This window comes from Lissotriton vulgaris, chromosome 7 (genome assembly GCF_964263255.1).
Source record: "Lissotriton vulgaris chromosome 7, aLisVul1.2, whole genome shotgun sequence".
In the NCBI taxonomy this organism is placed as follows: Eukaryota; Metazoa; Chordata; class Amphibia; order Caudata; family Salamandridae; genus Lissotriton; species Lissotriton vulgaris.
In genome coordinates this window covers 1,047,935,706-1,047,955,202 of record NC_141695.1, presented here as the reverse complement: position 1 = coordinate 1,047,955,202, position 19,497 = coordinate 1,047,935,706, and the positions used below count along the sequence as shown (strand labels likewise).

The 19,497-nt window shown below is 53.3% G+C and overlaps 1 non-coding gene and 2 pseudogenes across 1 annotated transcript; all 3 read left to right on the top strand.

Annotated features, from left to right (window-relative positions):
* The first annotated feature begins 3,790 nt into the window (after positions 1-3,790).
* On the top strand, positions 3,791-5,647 carry LOC147702906 (18S ribosomal RNA; annotated as a pseudogene).
* A 914-nt stretch (positions 5,648-6,561) lies between these two features.
* On the top strand, positions 6,562-6,715 carry LOC147702905 (5.8S ribosomal RNA). The gene has a single exon (XR_015298513.1). It is a non-coding gene; the product is annotated as a 5.8S ribosomal RNA (ribosomal RNA).
* Positions 6,716-7,139: 424 nt separating this feature from the next.
* LOC147702904 (28S ribosomal RNA) lies at positions 7,140-15,529 on the top strand (annotated as a pseudogene).
* The last annotated feature ends 3,968 nt before the right edge of the window (positions 15,530-19,497 follow it).

The window sequence follows — 19,497 nt, the reverse complement described above, 5'->3', positions numbered from 1 at the left end:
AAGATGAGTTTCGATCACCCATCTGGCCTCCCCGAGGGCTGGCTCCAGGCCTGCTGAGTGTCTGGGATCCCCCCTGACCCAACTTCAAAGGATGAAAGGAGCCGCCGAGGCGGAACCCCCAACAACCAGCCCCCAGGTGCTAAGACCTCCGCCTGCAAGGACTCCGGACATCAAAGAAGGGGTGTCCTATATCAGGCGTGGCTCCGGGCCGACCAAACTAGTTGTATCCTGGACTGCGAGAGCCCTGCTGACCTGGTCGCGGTTTCCCTACTACCGGGAGAACTCTTGAGCCCTGCTGATTCGTTCACGGCTCCTTGCAACCAAGAAGGCCACCGAGCCCTGCTGATTCGATCGCAGCTCCTTGCAACCAAGAAGACCACCGAGCCCTGCTGATTCGATCGTGGTTCCTTTTGCAACCAAGAAGATCACCGAGCCCTGCTGATTCGATCGCGGCTCAAGAGACTACTCTGGTCCGGCCGGACCCAAGATCATCCAGTATCCCTCGGCTCGAGGATTGAGAGCTGTGCGCCGGATACCTTGAACTCTAAGACTGTCCCGCTACCCTACCCCTGCTAAGACTCTTCGAGCCTGGCTCGTCTGTACGTAAAACTCTGCGGATCATAAAGATTCAGTTCTATTTTGAAGAGATAAAACATACGTTCTCTTAAACTCTCCAGTGTGGGGTCTCTCTGTTGAAGTGGTGCTAGCGCAGCGCGTACGATTCTAGATTCGAGATCCTCAGCCTGAGGGTCTCCTGCCAGTGCTCTTACGAGAGGTGGGTCCCAAGGTGGTCAGGTGCCAAATCTGTCCCCTCCCGAGACCAGCCCTCTCACAGTTATGCACCTCCGGGCTTGGGAGCCTTGACTGGGTCCAGGGGCCTGCTGGGCCCTGAGGCAGGTGCTCCGTCCCTGGTCACTGTCCCCCAGCTTGCTGCACTGCCAAAGGCCCAGGACGGGGTTCCGTTGTGTCTGGGGAGCCTCCCCGTGCTTGGCTGGGTTCAGGAGCTCCATACGGGGCCCCTGAGGGCCCTGGGGAGGGCAGCCTCCCTACCCCGGGCTCTGTCCTTGGTCCTGCTGCGTGGCAGGGTGCCTGGGACGGGGTCTGGAGGGCCCGGGGAGGCTTCCCCTGCGCCTCTGGGCTTGGGAGCCCTGGCTGAGTCCAGGGGCACGGTCTGGACCTGGGTCGGGTGCTCCGGCCCTGGGCCCTGCCCTCCAGCCTGCTGCACTGCCAAGGGCCTGGGACAGGGTTCCATTGTGCCTGGGGAACCTCCCCAAGCTTGGCTGGGTGCAGGAGCTCCATCCAGGCCCCTGAGGGCCCTGGGGAGGGTGGCCTTCCCACCCCAGGCTCTGTCCTTGGTCCTGCTACGTGGCAGGGTGCCCGGGACGGGGTCTGGAGGGCCCGGGGAGGCTTCCTCTGCGCCTCTGGGCTTGGAAGCCTCGGCTGGGTCCAGGGACCTGGCCGGGCCCCAGGTCGGGTGCTCCGGCCGCGGGCCCTGTCACCCAGCCTGCTGCACTGCCAAAGGCCCAGGTTGGGGTTCCGTTGTGCCCGGGGAGCCTCCCCTTGCTTGGCTGAGTCAGGAGCTCCATCCAGGGCCCCTGAGGGCCCCAGGGAGGGTGGCCTCCCCACCCCGGGATTCGTCCTTGGTCCTGCTGCATGGCAGGGTGCATGGGATTGTGTCCATCATCCCCGGCGTGGCTTCCCCTGCGCCTCTGGGACTGGTAGGCCCGGCTGGGTCCAGGAGCCCGGCCGGGCCCCTGGTCGGGTGCTCCGGCCCTGGGCCCTGTACCCCGGCCTGCCACACTGCCAAAGGCCCGGGTCGGGGTTCCGTTGTGCCCGGGTAGCCTCCCCTTGCTTGGCTGGGTTCAGGAGCTCCATCCAGGGCCCCTGAGGGCCCCGGGGAGGGTGGCCTCCCTACCCCGGGCTCCGTCTTTGGTCCTGCCGTGTGGCAGGGTGCCCGGGATGGTGTCCGGCAGGCCTGTGAAGGCTTCCCCAGTGCCTCTGGGCCTGGGAGCCCCTGCTGGGTCCAAGGGCCCGGCCGGGCCCGGCCGGGCCCCGGGTCGGGATCTCCGGCCCTGGGCCCAGTCCCCCGGGTTGCTGTTCAATCAAGGGCCCAGGAGAAGGGGCCGTTGGTCCCATGCAGGCCTCCACTGCTTGTCAAGGTGTCCGCGGGCCCCGGGTCGGAGGGCCTGTCTAGTCCCCCTTTCAGCCTCCATGGCTGAGGCCCAGCTGGGGCCCTGGGCCTCCTGTCCCCCATGCCCCGGCACCCACTCACTCTTTCATTGGGGCACAGGGTGACCCGATGGCCTCCCTTTCGTGCCCGGCCATCTGGTCGCCCATATCCCCTCGGCCATCTGGTCGCCCGCAATGCTTTCCTATGGAGCGACCAGATGGCCGGACTTCCCTGGATGTCCCGATGAGGTGCCATTTGCCTCCCGGATCCCAGCGAGGGCTCCCGGAGGTCGGGTACTTTCATGCCTTTGGTCCCCCTGTCACCTCATGTGCACGGATTACAAGAAAGGGGGGTAATTTTCCTCCGGATTACTAGGGAGAGGGTCAGTCAGACCTCCATGAGGTCCGACGTTTCTGAATCAGGGGAAGGCAGAACCTTGGCCCGCCCGCCGGGGCCCCTAGGGGCCTGGGTATGCTCCTGCCTCTCAACCCCTTCCCGATGGTCCTTTTTCTCCGAGTTTGTTTCCTCAGTCAGACCTCCGTGAGGTCCGGTGATGCTGAGACAGGGTAAGGTGGCACTCGGGCCTGCCCACCGGGGCTCCCAGGGACCCGGGTACGCACCTGCCTCTCAGCCCCTTCTCGATGGTCTTTTTTCTCCGAGTTTGCTCAGGCAGACCTCCGTGAGGTCCGGCGAAGCTGAGACGGGGAAGGTGGCACATGGGTCCCTCCCACCGGGGCCCCCAGGGGCCCAGGTACGCACCTGTCTCTCAGCACCTTCCCGATGGTCATTTTTCTCCGAGTTTGTTCAGGCAGACCTCCGTGAGGTTCGGCGATGCCGAGACGGGGGAAGGCAGCACCCAGGGCCCGCCCGCCAGGGTTCCCAGGGGTCCGGGTACGCACCCGCATCTCGGGCCCCTTTCTGATGGTCTTTTTCTTTGAGTCTCCTTGCCCCGGCAGCAGGCAGGCAGGGGATGCTAAGCCAGCATACCCCCTGTGCAGGGTGGCCTGCCAGGGGATGCCCCGGCTGTACTTTGATCGATTGGACACTCTCTGTCCGTTTAGGGATGGACTGCTTGGCCAGCCTCGGCTGTTATTTCAAGCAAAGAGCTTCCACTTCGCATGGACCGTCTGACTCGAGAGAGGGCCTGCCGCATGGGGGAAAGTCGTTCACCCTACCCAGCAAAGCGAAGGCCAAGCGGCCCCTGCAGCTCGTGCCCCCCAGTGGTCTGACCCAAGCGGAAGGGGTCGGGTGGCGCCAGGCCCGTGGATGCTGCCTGGCCGGCAGGTCTGTGGGCCCCCTGTGCACCACGCCGTCACCCCTATGTCCAGCATGTTTCCACAGCAGCTCGGAACAATTGATCCGAGGGTTTCCGCCGCCGGCTGGACCCGGCACCCCTGCGTCTTGCTCAGGCTGCGTCTCGGCCTGTCTCACCATCCCGGGGGAGATGGCTGGGCCCTCCAGTGCCCATGCGACTGCACCGCTCCACAACCCTCCAGCGAGCCCTCCCGCCCAGGCGGGCGGGCTCCTTCCCCTGGCAGGTTCCCTAGAGATGGAGGGTTGCACGAAGGTTGCCGGTTGGGGAAATGGGCATGCGGCTCCCACCCCGTCATCAGGTGCAGCTACCTGGTTGATACTGCCAGTAGCATATGCTTGTCTCAAAGATTAAGCCATGCACGTGTAAGTACACACGGCCAGTACAGTGAAACTGCGAATGGCTCATTAAATCAGTTATGGTTCCTTTGATCACTCCATCTGTTACTTGGATAACTGTGGTAATCCTAGAGCTAATACATGCCGACGAGCGCTGACTTCCCGGGATGCATGCATTTATCAGATCAAGACCAATCCGGGCTCGCCCGGCCGCTTTGGTGACTCTAGATAACCTCGGGCCGATCGCAAGTCCCCGTGACGGCGACGATACATTCGGATGTCTGCCCTATCAACTTTCGATGGTACTTTCTGTGCCTACCATGGTGACCACGGGTAACGGGGAATCAGGGTTTGATTCCGGAGAGGGAGCCTGAGAAATGGCTACCACATCCAAGGAAGGCAGCAGACGCGCAAATTACCCACTCCCGACTCGGGAGGTAGTGACGAAAAATAACAATACAGGGCTCTTTCGAGGCTCTGTGATTGGAATGAGTACACTTTAAATCCTTTAACGAGGATCCATTGGAGGGCAAGTATTGTGCCAGCAGCCGTGGTAATTCTAGCTCCAATAGCGTATATTAAAGTTGCTGCAGTTAAAAAGCTTGGTTCTTGGGGTCGAGCTGGCGGTCTGCCGCGAGGCGAGCTACCGCCTGTCCCAGCCCCTGCCACCTGGCGCCCCCTTGATGCTCTTGACTGAGTGTCCTGGGGGTCCGAAGAGTTTACTTTGAAAAAATTAGAGTGTTCAAAGCAGGCCAGTCGGCTGAATAGTTAAGCTAGGAATAATGGAATAGGACTCTGGTTCTATTTTATTGGTTTTCGGAACTGGGGCCATGATTAAGAGGGATGGCCGGGGCATTCGTATTGTGCCGCTCGAGGTGAAATTTTTGGACCAGCACGAGACGAACCAAAGCGAAAGCAATTGCCAAGAATGTTTTCATTAATCAAGAACGAAGTCGGAGGTTCGAAGACGATCAGATACCGTCGTAGTTCTGACCATAAACGATGCCGACTAGCAATCCTGTGGCGGTATTCACTTGACCCGCCGAGCAGCTTCCGGGAAACCAAAGTCTTTGGGTTCCCGGGGGAGTATGGTTGCAAAGCTGAAACTGAAAGGAATTGACGGAAGGGCACCACCAGGAGTGTAGCCTGCGGCTTAATTTGACTCAACACGGGAAACCTCACCTGGCCCCGACATGGAAAGGATTAACAGATTGATAGCTCTTTCTCGATGCTGTGGGTGGTGGTGCATGACCGTTCTTAGTTGGTGGAGTGATATGTCTGGTTAATTCCGATAACGAACGAGACTCCTCCATGCTAACTAGTTATGCGCCCCCCAGCGGTTGGCGTCCAACTTCTTAGAGGGACAAGTGGTGTTCAGCCACACGAGATCGAGCAATAACAGGTCTGTGATGCCCTTAGTTGTCCGGGGTTGCACACGCGCTACACTGAATAGATCAGCATGTGTCTACCTTTCGCCGACAGGTGCGGGTAACCTGCTGAACCCAGTTCATGAGCGGGATTGGGGGTTGCAATTATTTCCCATGAACGAGGAATTCCCAGTAAGTAGGGGTAATAAGCTTGCGTTAATTAAGTCCCTACCCTTTGTACACACCGCCCGTCGCTACTACCAATTGATGGTTTAGTGAGGTCCTCGGATCGGCCCCACCGGGGTCGGCAACGGCCCTGGCTAGTGAGGTCCTCGGATCGGCCCCGCCGGGGTCGGCAACAGCCCTGGCGGAGCACGGAGAAGACTATCAAGCTTGACTATCTAGAGGAAGTAAAAGTCGTAACAAGGTTTCAGTAGGTGAACCTGCGGAAGGATCATTAACGGCGGAGCGGCCCGAGTGACCGACGGTGCCAGCCTGAAGCCCTCGCCGCTTCCTGGAAGCACACACCGTAGGCACAGGGACCGGCCCTGCCCTGGAGCGCCCCGGCTGATGGAGCGGTCCGCAGCCACATGGCGTGCTTGGGTGAGGACCGGGACTTTGGAGTGTCTCTTTCCCCTGGGGAGGGCCTGATTGATGTGTGAGGGACTGGGGATGGGGGGCGGCCCCAGTCCCTCTCCAAGACAGAACCCAAGTTCACCCGGCACAACATCCCCTCGGGTGGAGGGAAACCGAATGGCAGTGCATCCCCGGGCGGGTACTACCCCTCCCTTGAAAGGCCCTGGCACTGGCTGGGCCCTCCCATGCCCGAGTCCTAGCCCGAATGGGTTCTGGGCTACTGGGGAGTGGCCCTTCTCACGTGGCAGGGCGACCTGGAAGAGAAGGGGCCAAGGGCCTGTGAGGGGACCTTGGCTCCTCTCGGTGGGAGGCGTGTGAGATGGGGAGCCACCTGGCTCTTCCCATCTGGTGCCTCCGACCCGGGCGAGGATGGTGGTGGGCTAATTGCCAGCCCGCCAGCATGTCTCGGGCCGCCCGGCAATGGAGCGACCCTTGCTCATTGCCAGGTACCCGGTTCGACCCGGTCCCATGCGGCCAGGCCGAGGGGTTTGAAGACTCGTGCGGTCTCTCCTGGTGTCCCCGGGAGGGACCAGCGGCTGCCTGCTCCCATCGCAAGGGGAGCCCCCTTCCTCGCCCGTGGGTGGTGGGACTCCCAGGCCGAGCGCCTGGCAATGTTTTTTTCTCCTAACACGGTAGTCTGACTCCCAGAGGGGGCGCGGGCGGCGGACGGACGGCGTTGCCTTCCTCCAACCTCTCCTGCACCCGCAGGTGGGTGAATGTTTTTGAAAGGTTGTCTGTGACTCTTGGCGGTGGATCACTCGGCTCGCGCGTAGATGAAGAACGCAGCTAGCTGCGAGAATTAGTGTGAATTGCGGGACACATTGATCATCGACACTTCGAACACACCTTGCGGCCCCGGGTTCATCCCGAGGCTACGCCTGTCTGAAGGTCGCTCGATCGTCAATCGCTCCGGGGCGTCCCAAGGATGCGGCTGGGGCCGTCGCAAGGTTAGCTCCGCTTCCCCTTCATCCCCCCACTAGGTCAGACCCCCGATCGCCTGTGGCAGGGTCCCTCTCTGGGTCCTGCCGTGGAGGTACGCAGCCCGGCAGCCCGGCTGCCTGGCCCCTGAGAAAGGGCCTGGCAACTGGTCAGTCCAGGACCCGACCTGGGGCGCCTGGCTGCATGCAGCGCGTAGCTGTCTGTTGTGTCCCACCGGCTGCCCGTGCGCACATGCCTCAGGCGCCCACCTCTGAGGCCGGCTTCCCAGGGAGAAAGAGGGCGCATGCTGCTGGGACGCCAGGCACCTCTGCTCCGGCAGGGGGGCCTGACCTTCCCAGGCAACCCCCTTTGATACTCCGGCGTCATTCTTCCGACTACGACCTCAGATCAGACGTGGCAACCCGCTGAATTTAAGCATATTACTAAGCAGAGGAAATGAAAGTAACCAAGATTCCGCCAGTAACGCCGAGTGAAGAGGGAAGAGCCCAGCGCCGAATCCCTGCCCGGCGGCGGGCGCGGGAAATGTGGCGTACAGAAGAGCGGCTCCCCGGCGTCGTTCAGGGGGCCCAAGTCCTTCTGAACCAGGCTCACCCCACGGACAGTAGCGACCCCCGGTAGCGGCCCACGGCGCGCCGGGATCGGGTCTTCTCGGAGTCGGGTTGCTTGGGAATGCAGCCCAAAGCGGGTGGTAAACTCCATCTAAGGCTAAATACAGGAGCGAGACCGATAGCCAACAAGTACCGTAAGGGAATGTTGAAAACAACTTTGAAGAGAGAGTTCAAGAGGGCGTGAAACCGTTGAGAGGTAAACGGGTGGGGTCTGTGCAGTCCGCCCGGAGGATTCAAGGCGGCGGGAAGGTTGGTGGCCCGGGAGTTCCAGATCCCCTTTGCGGGACCGGCGCTGGGCCCTACCCGGCCCCCGCAGGGTGCATTTCCTCTGCGGCGGTGCGCCGCGACCGGCTCCGGGTCGGCTGGGAAGGCTTTGGGTGGCAGGTGGTCTTCCGCTCCGGCGGAGGGTGTTACAGCCCCCCTGGCAGCAGCTTTTCCATGTCCGTGGGGCCGAGGAAGATTTGACCGCCTCCGCGCCCTCCCCCGGGCACACTTCCCCAGCCGCCTCTCGGGGCACGCAGGGGCGGTTGAAGGGGGGATGGGGCCCCCTGCTCCCAGCGCGACTGTTGACTGGGGCAGACTGTTCTCAGTGTGCCCCGACCGCGTCATGCCGCCGTGCAGGGAGGCCCATGCCAGGCTCCAGGGGTCTGCAACGATGTTGGTTACCCACCTGACCCGTCTTGAAACATGGACGAAGGATTCTAACACGTGCGCGAGTCGGACGGCCAAGCGAAACCCTGTGGCGCAATGAAGGTGAGGGGCAGCGCGCGCCGGCTGAGGTGGGATCCAGCTGCGCTTCCAGCGGCGGGCGCACCACCGGCCCGTCTCGCCCGCTCTGTCGTGGAGGTGGAGCATGACCGTGCGTGATAGTACCCGAAAGATGATGAACTAGGCCTGGGCAGGGAGAAGCCAGAGGAAACTCTGGTGGAGGTCCATAGCGGTCCTGACGTGCAAATCGGTCATCCGACCAGGGTATAGGAGCAAAAGACTAATCGAACCATCTAGTAGCTGGTTCCCCACCGAAGTTTCCCTGAGGATAGTAGGCGCTCGGAGCCCCAAGTTTTATCTGGTAAAGCGAATGATTAGAGGTCTTGGGGCCGAAACAATCTCAACCTATTCTCAAACTTTAAATGGGTGAGAAGCCCGGCTCGCTGGCGTGGAGCCGGACATGGATTGCGAGTGCCTAGTGGGCCACTTTTGGTAAGCAGAACTGGCGCTGCAGGATGAACCGAACGCTGGGTTAAGGCGCCAGATGCTGACACTCATCAGACCCCAGAAAAGGTGTTGGTTTATATAGGCAGCAGGACGATGGCCATGGAAGTCTGAATCCGCTAAGGAGTGTGTAACAACTCACCTGTCGAATCAACTAGTCCTAAGAATGGATGGTGCTGGAGTGTCGGCCCATACCCGGCCGGCGGCGGCATTGAGAGCTGCGGGAACTAATCTGCGATGAGTAGGAGGGCCGCTGCGGTGAGCACGGAAGCCTGGGGCAAGGGCCCGGGTGGAGCTGCTGCAGGTGCAGATCTTGGTGGTAGTAGCAAATATTCAAACGAGAACTTTGAAGGCTGAAGTGGAGAAGGGTTCAATGTGAACAGCAGTTGAACATGGGTCAGTCGGTCCTACAAGATGGGCGAGCGCCGTTCGGAAGGGACAGGGGATGGCCTCCGTTGCCCTCGGCCGATCGAAAGGGAGTCGGGTTCAGATCCCTGAACCCAGAGTGGCGGAGAATGGCGCCCTCACGGCGTCCAGTGCTGTAACGCAAATGATCCCGGAGAAGCCAGCGGGAGCCCCGGGGAAAGTTCTCTTTTCTTTGTGAAGGGCAGGGCGCCCTGGAATGGGTTTGCCCCGAGAGAGGGGCCCAAGCCTTGGAAAGCGTTGCGGTTCCGGAGGCGTCTGGTGAGCTCTCACTGGTCCTTGAAAATCCGGGGGAGATGGTGTAAATCTCACGCCGGCCCGTACCCATATCCGCAGCAGGTCTCCAAGGTGAACAGCCTCTGGCATGTTGGAACAATGTAGGTAAGGGAAGTTGGCAAGTCAGATCCGTAACTCCGGGATAAGGATTGGCTCTAAGGGCTGTGTCTGTCGGGCTGGGGCGTGAAGCGGGGCTGGGCGCGTGCCGCGGCTGGACGAGGCGCCTTCCTCTGGGGCGGCAGCGACACTGGACGTGAGCCGGGCCCTTCCTGTGGATAGCTCCAGCTGCGGTGGTCGCCTCTTCCAGTGCCTCCTCCCCGGTGGTGCGCGGACGGCTTTCTGCCTCGGCCGGCGCCTAGCAGCTGACCTAGAACTGGTGTTGACCAGGGGAATCTGACTGTTTAATTAAAACAAAGCATCGCGAAGGACCGAGGCGGGTGTTAACGCGATGTTATTTCTGCCCAGTGCTCTGAATGTCAAAGGGAAGAAATTCAATGAAGCGCTGGTAAACGGCGGGTGTAACTATGACTCTCTTAACCTATTCTCGGTTGTAGTGGCCTTTACCTCCCAGTGGTCCCGCCGGTAACTGTCTCTGAAGTGCTAGACTCTGCGTAGAGAAGCATATAGAGACTGGCCAAACAAGGTTCTATCATGGCAGCGAACGTGATAGTGAGAAATGGCTCAGCAAACAAACCCAATTCCAGATGGGGTAGTTCCTGGAGAATAAAAACCCTGTTAAGATGACGTAAGGAGGTGCTGTCTTTCCCAGAAATCATTAACCTCCTCACCGAATTTGACAAACCAGCACTAGCTTCCAACAATGCAACGAATAGCAACGATTCAGATCACGATATAGACCTTAGTACACCCACTATAGCAGAAGATGTCAGAACAGTAGACCTCAGCAAATCCATCAAGTTTGTAGCCACCTCAGCCATGAATGACATTGGTACAGCATAATTTGATAATCTTCCCGATGTGTACGAGGTCATCAAAGATTTAATAACAAAGAAAAGTGATTACACCAAAAAAGTCACTTAATGGAAATACCCAAACGAAAAATATAAATGTGACTTCTGTGGAGACATACTGGGAACCTTTAAAGAACTGAGAAAACATGTCTCCAACAAGAACAAAGGCTTCTATCTCAAAACATACTGTTCAAAATGTGACAAAGAAGCTGAATGTCATAATATTGCATGTCATTATGCCAAATGTAAAGGAAGACCTCAAAAAGGAGAGCTGCCATTCCTATGCAGCTTCTGTGATCTCAGATTTGGAACAAAAATTGGTGTTTCTCAACATGCTCGGCATGCGCATTTAAGAGCACAAAATGAGGCTAGACTAGCAGCTCTAGCAAACAACAAACCGTCAAAGTTATGGTCACAGGAAGAAATACTGCTACTAGCAGAATTGGAAAAAGTATATGAAAATAAGAGGAATATTAATGCGCTGATGGTTCCACATTTTGACAACAAGAACAGAAAACAAATTGCAGAAAAAAGAAGAGATAGAAGAAATAAAATCAAAAAATCTGCAAAAGATGTACTGCAAGCATCAAATGTTTCTGAAAATGACTCTTGCGATGAACCAGAGGTTACAGTGGAAGTAACAACAGAAAAGCACAGAGACTTTACCACTCGAAAACGTGCGCAAAAAATCAAGAACTTTGATGAACTGGAAGACAGAATATCAGAAATCGAGAAGTACACTCAAAACGTAGAGCAGCACGATGCTGCTATGGATCTGATGGATGAAGTAGTGACTTATATCGCAGAAAACACCACTGATATAAGTCCTCATCTAGCAAGAGTAATAACTAATGAACCAACAAGTGAAATCAACAATGAACCTATGAACTCTGCTCAAGACGAGCACCAAAATGCCTCAGCAGGAAACAAAATAACAAAAGACAAGAAAAACGAAAAGCTTAATCGGACGCACAAGAAAAATTATGCAAAAGCAAAGGGCAGCTATAAAGAATACCAGGCAATGTTTAAGAAAGACAAAAAGAAAATTGCCAGCATTATCACTGATGGGGCAGAAGATGCCATTTGCCAAATCAGTGCTGATGAAATCTTTCAATACTACAAAAGCATAATTAAAAAAGAAAACAAGAAGAACCCTAAATTCATGCCGATTGATCGAATACCAGAGGACTATGAAATTAGAAGTCTTTGCAAAGAAATAACACTGCTCGAAATAACTCATGCCTTTGAGAGCTCCAATATGAAGAAAGCAGTGGGTCCTGATAAGTTAGGTCTGAATGACTTATATAAAGTGCACAGCAGGCAACCAAGACTGCTGCCCAGAGTTCTATAGTCTTGGTTGTTGATGAGAAGAGTGCCAGAAATCATCAAAAAAAATCAATCAATTTTGATACCCAAGAATGTACCGAATAATGAACTTACAAAAATCAGTAACTGGCGTCCAATTACCATCGATACCGCATTCATGAAGTTATTCACAAAAATATTAACTAGAAGACTCTCATTTTCTGTTGAATTGAATACGAGACAAAAAGGCTTCATGAAGGCGAGAGGTTGTCTCGAGAATCTGACTCTCCTGCAAAATATCATAAAATGAGCACGAAAAAACAGTCACTCATTAGCGGTTGTGTTCATTGATATATCAAAAGCCTTCGACTCTGTCAGCCATGGTCACATTATACAGAGTCTCGCAAGGAAAAGAGTTCCACCAAACATCAGAGAAATAATAAAAGACCTATACACTGACTCAACAACATCTTTCAAGGGAAACTCCTGAACTAACAATGAAATCTGTTGTCAAACAAGGTGACTCTTTATCCCCACTACTATTTAACATTGCCATGGACCCTCTGATCTGTGATCTTCAGAAAAATGGCATGGGCTTCACATTTGGATAAGATGGTCTTATTGAGCAAATCACCGATCTCGCCTTTGCCGATGACATCGCAGTACTCAGCAGTACCTGGGAAGGAATGAGTACAAATCCGAAGATCATTGAAAAGTTTAGTAAAGCTACAGGACTAAAACTGAATGTGAAAAAGACACATGGATTTTATATCAGTCACCATAAAGACAAAATACTGATCTACAACTGTAAACCATGGCAATTTGAGAAAGAAAACATTGGAAACATTCATCCAGGAGAAAGTGAGAGATACCTCAGTTTGAACTTTGATCCACACACTGGTGTTACAAGCAACAACAGAACTAATGAGGTTCTTGTCAATTGGGCTCAAAAACTTGATAATTTACCACTCAAGCCCACGCAGAAAATTGAAATATTGTGTCAGTACTTGATACCTAAGCTATCATTCAAATTAGAAATGACAGGAACAGAAGCAAAAACGTTGAATGTTCTTGATCTAACAATAAAAAAGTATGTCAAACACTTTCTACACCTTCCTGCATACATATGTGATGGTCTCCTATATTCGAAAAGATAATTTGGGGGCCTCAGTATACCAAAACTATGTACACAAATTGGTCTCAATAAAGTCAATAGTTTATTGTATCTCAGGGATGCTCCAGACCTGTACATAGCACATTCATTCATGTATGTAGAAGAAATTATAAATGAAAAAATTGACAACATAATAAAAACACACAAACTCAACATTATGGATAGTTGCTACCTGAGCTATGAGTTGAATTTGCCAGCAACATATGATTGGAGAAAAGAAGGGTTTGAGAAATGGGCAAATTTCCATGTCCAAGGTGATGGTATAAAATACTTATCAAGTAATCCAACCTCAAACTTCTGGATCAGTAAGCATAAAAAAATGAAATAAAACCAGTACATAGCTGCGCTGATGTTAAGAGCAAATGTTTTATATACCAGAGAAACCATCACCAGGGGAAGAAATTGTGCATTTGCTACATGTAGGTATTTTAATGATGTTTGTGAAACAATTTCTCATAATTCAGGTGCATGTCCTAAAACTAAGGACATTAGAATAAAAAGACATAACAAAATTTTGGAATTCCTCATTGATAGAGCAAAAAGGTGTGGTTGGCTGGCATATAGGGAACCTCATGTTAAGAATAATCAAGGAGAACTACGAAAACCAGATGTAGTGTTTACCAAAAATGGCACAGCTGTAGTGATTGATGTATCAATTCGTTATGAAAACTCTCAGAATTCCCTTGAATTAGCGCTTGAGAGTAAGGTGAAATACTATCAGGATCTGTTACAGCAAATCAAAGATCTCACAAAATGCAAAAATGTTAAATTTCATGGCTTTATCGTAGGATGTCGTGGTATCTGGCCTCAATGTAATTATGTTGTTCTGGCTGATTTAGGTCTACAAATGGCATTCCCATTCAAGAAAAATGTTTGCCTGACTACTTTAATGACATTCAAAAATGGGACACATCTTTCTGTCCCAAGCCAGTGGCACTGCAAAATACCGCTTTTAGCAGTCTGTTTTGTCTACATTTTTTAATTTCCATTGTTTTACTCTTAATCTTCTCTCTGCTTAATTCATTGTTTGTCCACTTTAACATTTACTCTGTTGCAATCCACATGAAAGGAAAAGCAACTTTAATGGACACACTTAAAATGTGCCAAGTATTAATGGACAATTGAGTATCAAACGTATACTGAGATGTACACTTTCTTGCAGCACACATGTCACCCTCATAAAACATAAAGTTTTACCACATAGGTTTACATAAGTTTTATGGATGTGATGTTTTCTAGATGTGCTTTCTCTAATTAGATGTGTAATTTGTAGATGTGTATTTTGGTTTTATATATATGTGTGCTTATAACAATATAGATATAGTGTGTACATCGTACTTTTTGAAATGTCTTGAATGATGAATAGGTCTCAAATAATCGCACTCACATAATTATCACACATTGTTTATTGATGTCCTGCTAACTATATTTCAATTCTTTAAACTGTTCGTAGACAATCTTAAAATTGTTGGAATAGTACTGCAATGTGTACTATCTCTGGCCTATACGTGATCCCAGTTCCAGTGAGGCCAGCGTGCAGTGTGGCTGTACTCCAGAGCGAAAGAATGTTGTATTGTTGGAAGCAAAACCGAATTGACGCTGATGGGCAGCATAATAACCCAGAATGAGCCACTGCGAGGTGGTACAATTAGTAAAATGCCTCGTCATCGAATTAGTGACGCGCATGAATGGAGGAACGAGATTCCCACTGTTCCTGCCTACTATCTAGAGAAACCACAGTCATGGGAACGGGCTTGGTGGAATCAGCGGGGAAAGAACTCCATTGAGCTTAACTCTAGTCTGGCACTGTGAAGAGACATGAGAGGTGTAGGATAAGGGGGAGGCCCTTGGGCCGCCGGTGAAATACCACTACTCTTATCTTTTTTTCACGTACCCGGTGAGGAGGGGGGCGGGCCCCCTGGGGCTCACACTTCTGGCTGCAAGCGCCCGTCGCCCCCGCCGGGCATGACTCGCTCCGGGGACAGTGGCAGGTGGGGAATTTGACTGGGGCGGTACACCTGTCAAACGATAACGCAGGTGTCCTAAGGCGAGCTCAGGGAGGACAGAAACCTCCTGCGGACCAGAAGGGCAAAAGATCACTTGATCTCGATTTTCAGTACGAATACAGACCATGAAAGCGGGGCCTCATGATCCTTCTGACTTTTTGGGTTTCAAGCAGGAGGTGTCAGAAACGTTACCACAGGGATAACTGGCTTGTGGCGGCCAAGCGTTCTTAGCGATGTCGCCTTTTGATCCTTCGATGTCAGCTCTTCCTATCATTGTGAAGCAGAATTCACCAAGCGTTGGATTGTTCACCCACTAATAGGGAACGTGAGCTGGGTTTAGACCGTTGTGAGACAGGCTAGTTTTACCCAACTGATGATGTGTTGTTGCAATAGTAATCCTGCTCAGTCTGAGAGGAACCACAGGTTCAGACATTTGGTGTATGTGCTTGGCTGAGGAGCCAATGGGGTGAAGCTACCATCTGTGGGATTATGACTGAATGCCTCTAAGTCAGAATCCCCCCTAAACCGTAACGATACCGCAGTGCCGTGGAGCCTCGGTTGGCCTGGGATAGCCGGCCTCTCTCGAGGGGCTGGTGCGTAGAGCCGCTCGCTTGGGGACCAGAGTGCGGATGGAAGGGGGCGCCTCCATCGCCCTTAGTGCACTGCAGGTTCATGGGGCACCCGGTACTAAATCATTCGTAGACCACCTGATTCTGGGTTAGGGTTTTGTAAGTAGCAGAGCAGCTACCTCGCTGCGATCATTGAAAGTCATCCTCTGAGCCAAGCTTTTGTCTCTCCGTACGTGGGTGCCCGTGGATGCCTCCCTCCACCACACCCTGGGGTGGGTCCCTCTGCTGCCAGGCCGGGGGGAGGGATGCAGAAGGGGTAACGCAGGTCCTCGAGAGGCCGCCTCTACCACATGCCCTTCGGCACGGGGGCCTCCCCCTCCCGTCCCTGCCCCACCGGGGTGTGAGGATAGGGGCCACCCTCCCTCGCGGGTCGGCAGGGTGACCAGATGCCCTGGGCCACCGTCCAGGCCTCCCCTTCCCGCTGCTCCTGGGCAAGTCAGGCAGGGAGGTGGGCAGCAGCCACCCGGGGGAAGGAGCCTCCAGAGTGGCTGCCTCGGTGTGCCCGGCCACCCTCGCTGGACTTCAAGGGCAACTGGGTACGGCACCCTCCCGGGCCATCTGGACGCTGGGTCATCCCGGGCCATCTGGTCGCCTGGCTGGGCGACCAGATGGCCCTGCGGGCTGGGTGACCAGATGGCCCTGCGGGGAGGGTGACCAGATGGCCCTGCAGGGAGGGTGACCAGATGGCCCTGCGGGCTGGGTGACCAGATGGCTCTGCGGGTTAGGTGACCAGATGGCCCTGCGGGCTGGCGGCCGGGCTAACTCCAATTTTTGTCCTTCTCCAAAATTCCATAAGCCCCCACTATGTGTGGGCTTAATAGTCGAGGAAAATGGGCTCCCCAGGCAGGCCGTCGGGGAGAGGACGTGACCTGGGCTTAACCCTCCATGGTCTCGGCCAAGGGTCTGGGTGCTGGGTACTGGGGTCCACTGGGGCCCGGGGAGTCTCTCCCCGGCCTGGCTAGGATTCAGAAGCTGGGACCGACCCGGGGCTTGAGTCCGTCTGGCACGCCCGGGGGTGCATGAGTCCCATTCCTGCAAGCCATCAGGGGGTCTGGGCGCTGGGGACGGGAGTCCACTGGTGCCCGGGGAGGCTCTCCCCGGCCTGGCTAGGGTTCGTGAGCTGGGACCAGGCCCGGTGCTTGAGCTCTATCGGACGGGCCCTGGGTGCGTGAGCCCCCCTTCCTGCAAGCCATTAGAGGGTCCGGGCACTGGGGACAGGGGTCCACTGTGTCCCGGGGAGGCTCTCCCCGGCCTGGCTAGGGTTCGGAAGCTGGGACCGGCCCGGGGCTTGAGCTCCATCTGGCAGGCCCCGGGGTGTGTGAGCCCCCCATCCTGCAAGCCATCAGAGGGCCCGGGTGCTGGGGATGGTGGTCCACTGTGTCCCGGGGAGGCTCTCCCCGGCCTGGCTAGGGTTCAGAAGCTGGGACCAGGCCGGGGCTTGAGCTCCATCCGGCAGGCCCCGGGGTGCGTGAGCCCCCTGTCCTACAAGTCATAAGAGGGTCCGGGCACTGGGGACGGGGGTCCACTGGGTCCTGGGGTGGCTCTCCCCGGCCTGGCTAGGGTTCGGAAGTTGGGACCGGGACCTGGGCTTGAGCTCCTTCCGGCAGGCCCGAGGTGCGTGAGCCTCCCGTCCTGCAAGCCATCAGAGGGTCTGGGTGCTGAGGACGGGGTCCACCGGGGCCCGGGGAGGCTCTCCCCGGCCTGGCTAGGGTTCAGAAGCTGGGACCAGGTCTTGAGGTCCATCCGGCGGGCCCAGGGGTGTGGGAGCCCCCCGTCCTGCAAGCCAGCCGAGGGTCTGGGCGCTGGGGACGGGGTCCACTGGGGCCTGGGGAGGCTCTCCCTGGCCTCGCTGCTTTCAGAAGCAGGGACTGGGTTGGGGAGCATGGGTGGCTGGCTTCATCCACTACGCTGTCAGAGCGGAGTTTTCTGCCCACCCCTAGTTATATTGAAGATCAAATCAATATGGCCCTGCTTCTTTTTTGCCTAAAGATTTGGAATTCCCCAAAAGTCACATTTTCACAGCAGGTGAAAGTGATTGTCTTAATTTAGAGAACATGACCATCATTCCATTGCTGGTCTATGTAAAACATACTCTTTGTTGCCTGGGTATCAGCAACCTCTTTTGCCACCCTGAAAATATTAGCCTCAGAGCTAAAGAGAAAGTTATAGGGGCATTCAGATCCAGAGAGGAAATAAGACTTTAGCAGCTGTTATATGTGTCATCTGTTATCAATTACAATCAAATCTCTGTGTCTATAGGCCCGGAGCACTATCTCAGCTGGATAATTAAACCTGAATACAGCCATTGCCCAATCTACTGACCACTTTATGCTTTTCTGCACGTTTTATGAATCCCTCAGATTGTGTTATTTGCGCCCAATTCTTTAAAAGTAAGCTTTTTCATATCTTACAGGGAGGGGGTAATATATTTGCAGAATTTATCTTTTTGTGAAGTTTGTACTTCTGATCTTAATTACATTATCAGTGCAATTAAGTTAAGAAGAAATATGCACTTCATACCTTGGGCAGATAATAACCATGTATTGGAACATTATCGTCGGTAATAAATTATAAGTGGTTTTAAAGATTTTATGTACTTTTAACTTGTTTGGGATTGTTTGTTGTGATTCGGACAGGCTTTTAAGAATACTGACACAATGTATTTATTATAAATGTCCATATTCATGTTGTAAAATGTAGAATGGTTTTATTTTGTGTTTTTATGATCATGACTATTGGTCGAATAAAGTTTCTTGAATTCTTGATGATGAACTGTAGGAGCCAAAAGACATTCTGTGGCGTGCATGTTCCTTGAGTTTTTAAAAACAAATGTATTATTTTTTTCATTTTGTAATAAACACTAAAAAACATAATGTGACTCACATTTCGACCATTTGATGCTACAAATACGTCCTGCAGTTTGTTATATATTTTGCTTATATGTGAGAAAACCCATATTCATATCTGAATGTTCTTCACTCAAGCAGCACCCAAAGCCATTGGTAGCAAGCCCTTACACATGGAACACCAGTTTCATCAGCTCAGTTCTTCCTTAACTGGCTGCATCTGCAATGGGAGGAGTAATGTTGTGGAAAATTCTTCATGTCCTTTGGCTTTGCGGAACTACTACAACTTATATTGGTTCATCCAATATTCCCATAGTGGGTATACTTTGTCAGTACTCACTTTTTTTAGTGTAGGTACATGCTGAGATTTGTTGCCCATGAATCATGAGTTGTATAGCACTCTTTCTCTTTGTTGAAGCACTAGGGACTGATGATGGGTCAAACACCTTAAACACCTTAAATTGAGATTCTTGTCTGCTATCTTGCCTGATAGTATCAATTACTGAAGAAAGACACACCCAAAGGAGTAGAAAGCGAAATAATAGCTATCAGGACTGTATAAGTTCTGCAGCCTCATGATACTGGATCGTCTAGTGTTGTGTATGGAGATTCCCCCTTTTTTTGGGGCGGAGGTCGTGTTACGTGACCCCCTAAATGAGGTCCAGTACATTTTTTCAGGATTCGTAAGTAATGAGTGGAATGGCCACTAAGGGATTGGTGCTAGTTTCAGTGGAGAGGCCTCTCCTTTCTATGCAAAGGAATGCTATAGTCGTGCTCCCACTTCTAAAACATAATGATGGTAAAATTTAATTTTGAACTATTAATCTTATAGTTCCAAAAAATGGAAATGTTCACGGTAGGTGACAAGTGGTTTGATCAGAGAGGTTTACTACTAGAATACTTTGGGCCTCATGTATAATGAGGCTGCACCACCGGAGTGTCATCTTTTGCGATGCTCTAGTGGCGCTGGGGTCTGCTCCATAATTACCAGGCCGCACCAAGTCAGTTTGCGTGGCTTAATGCGGCCCTGTAAATATCGTTCCCTTTAATGCCGTTTTCTGTGTTAAAAAAGCGTGCAATGGGTGTTGCACCCATGGTTTTTTTTTTGGTCCTTATACTGCCAAAAAGCAAAGACTCAAGATGGGATACCTCTAACTACTCCATACCTTTCTTTACCGACCCTTCAGATAGGCACTGGATAAAAATAGAGCATTCCCTTCAAGATGACACCAATACCTTTTCCAATCCTGTTCACTTTATCCGGTTACTACCGTCTTAGTTACTA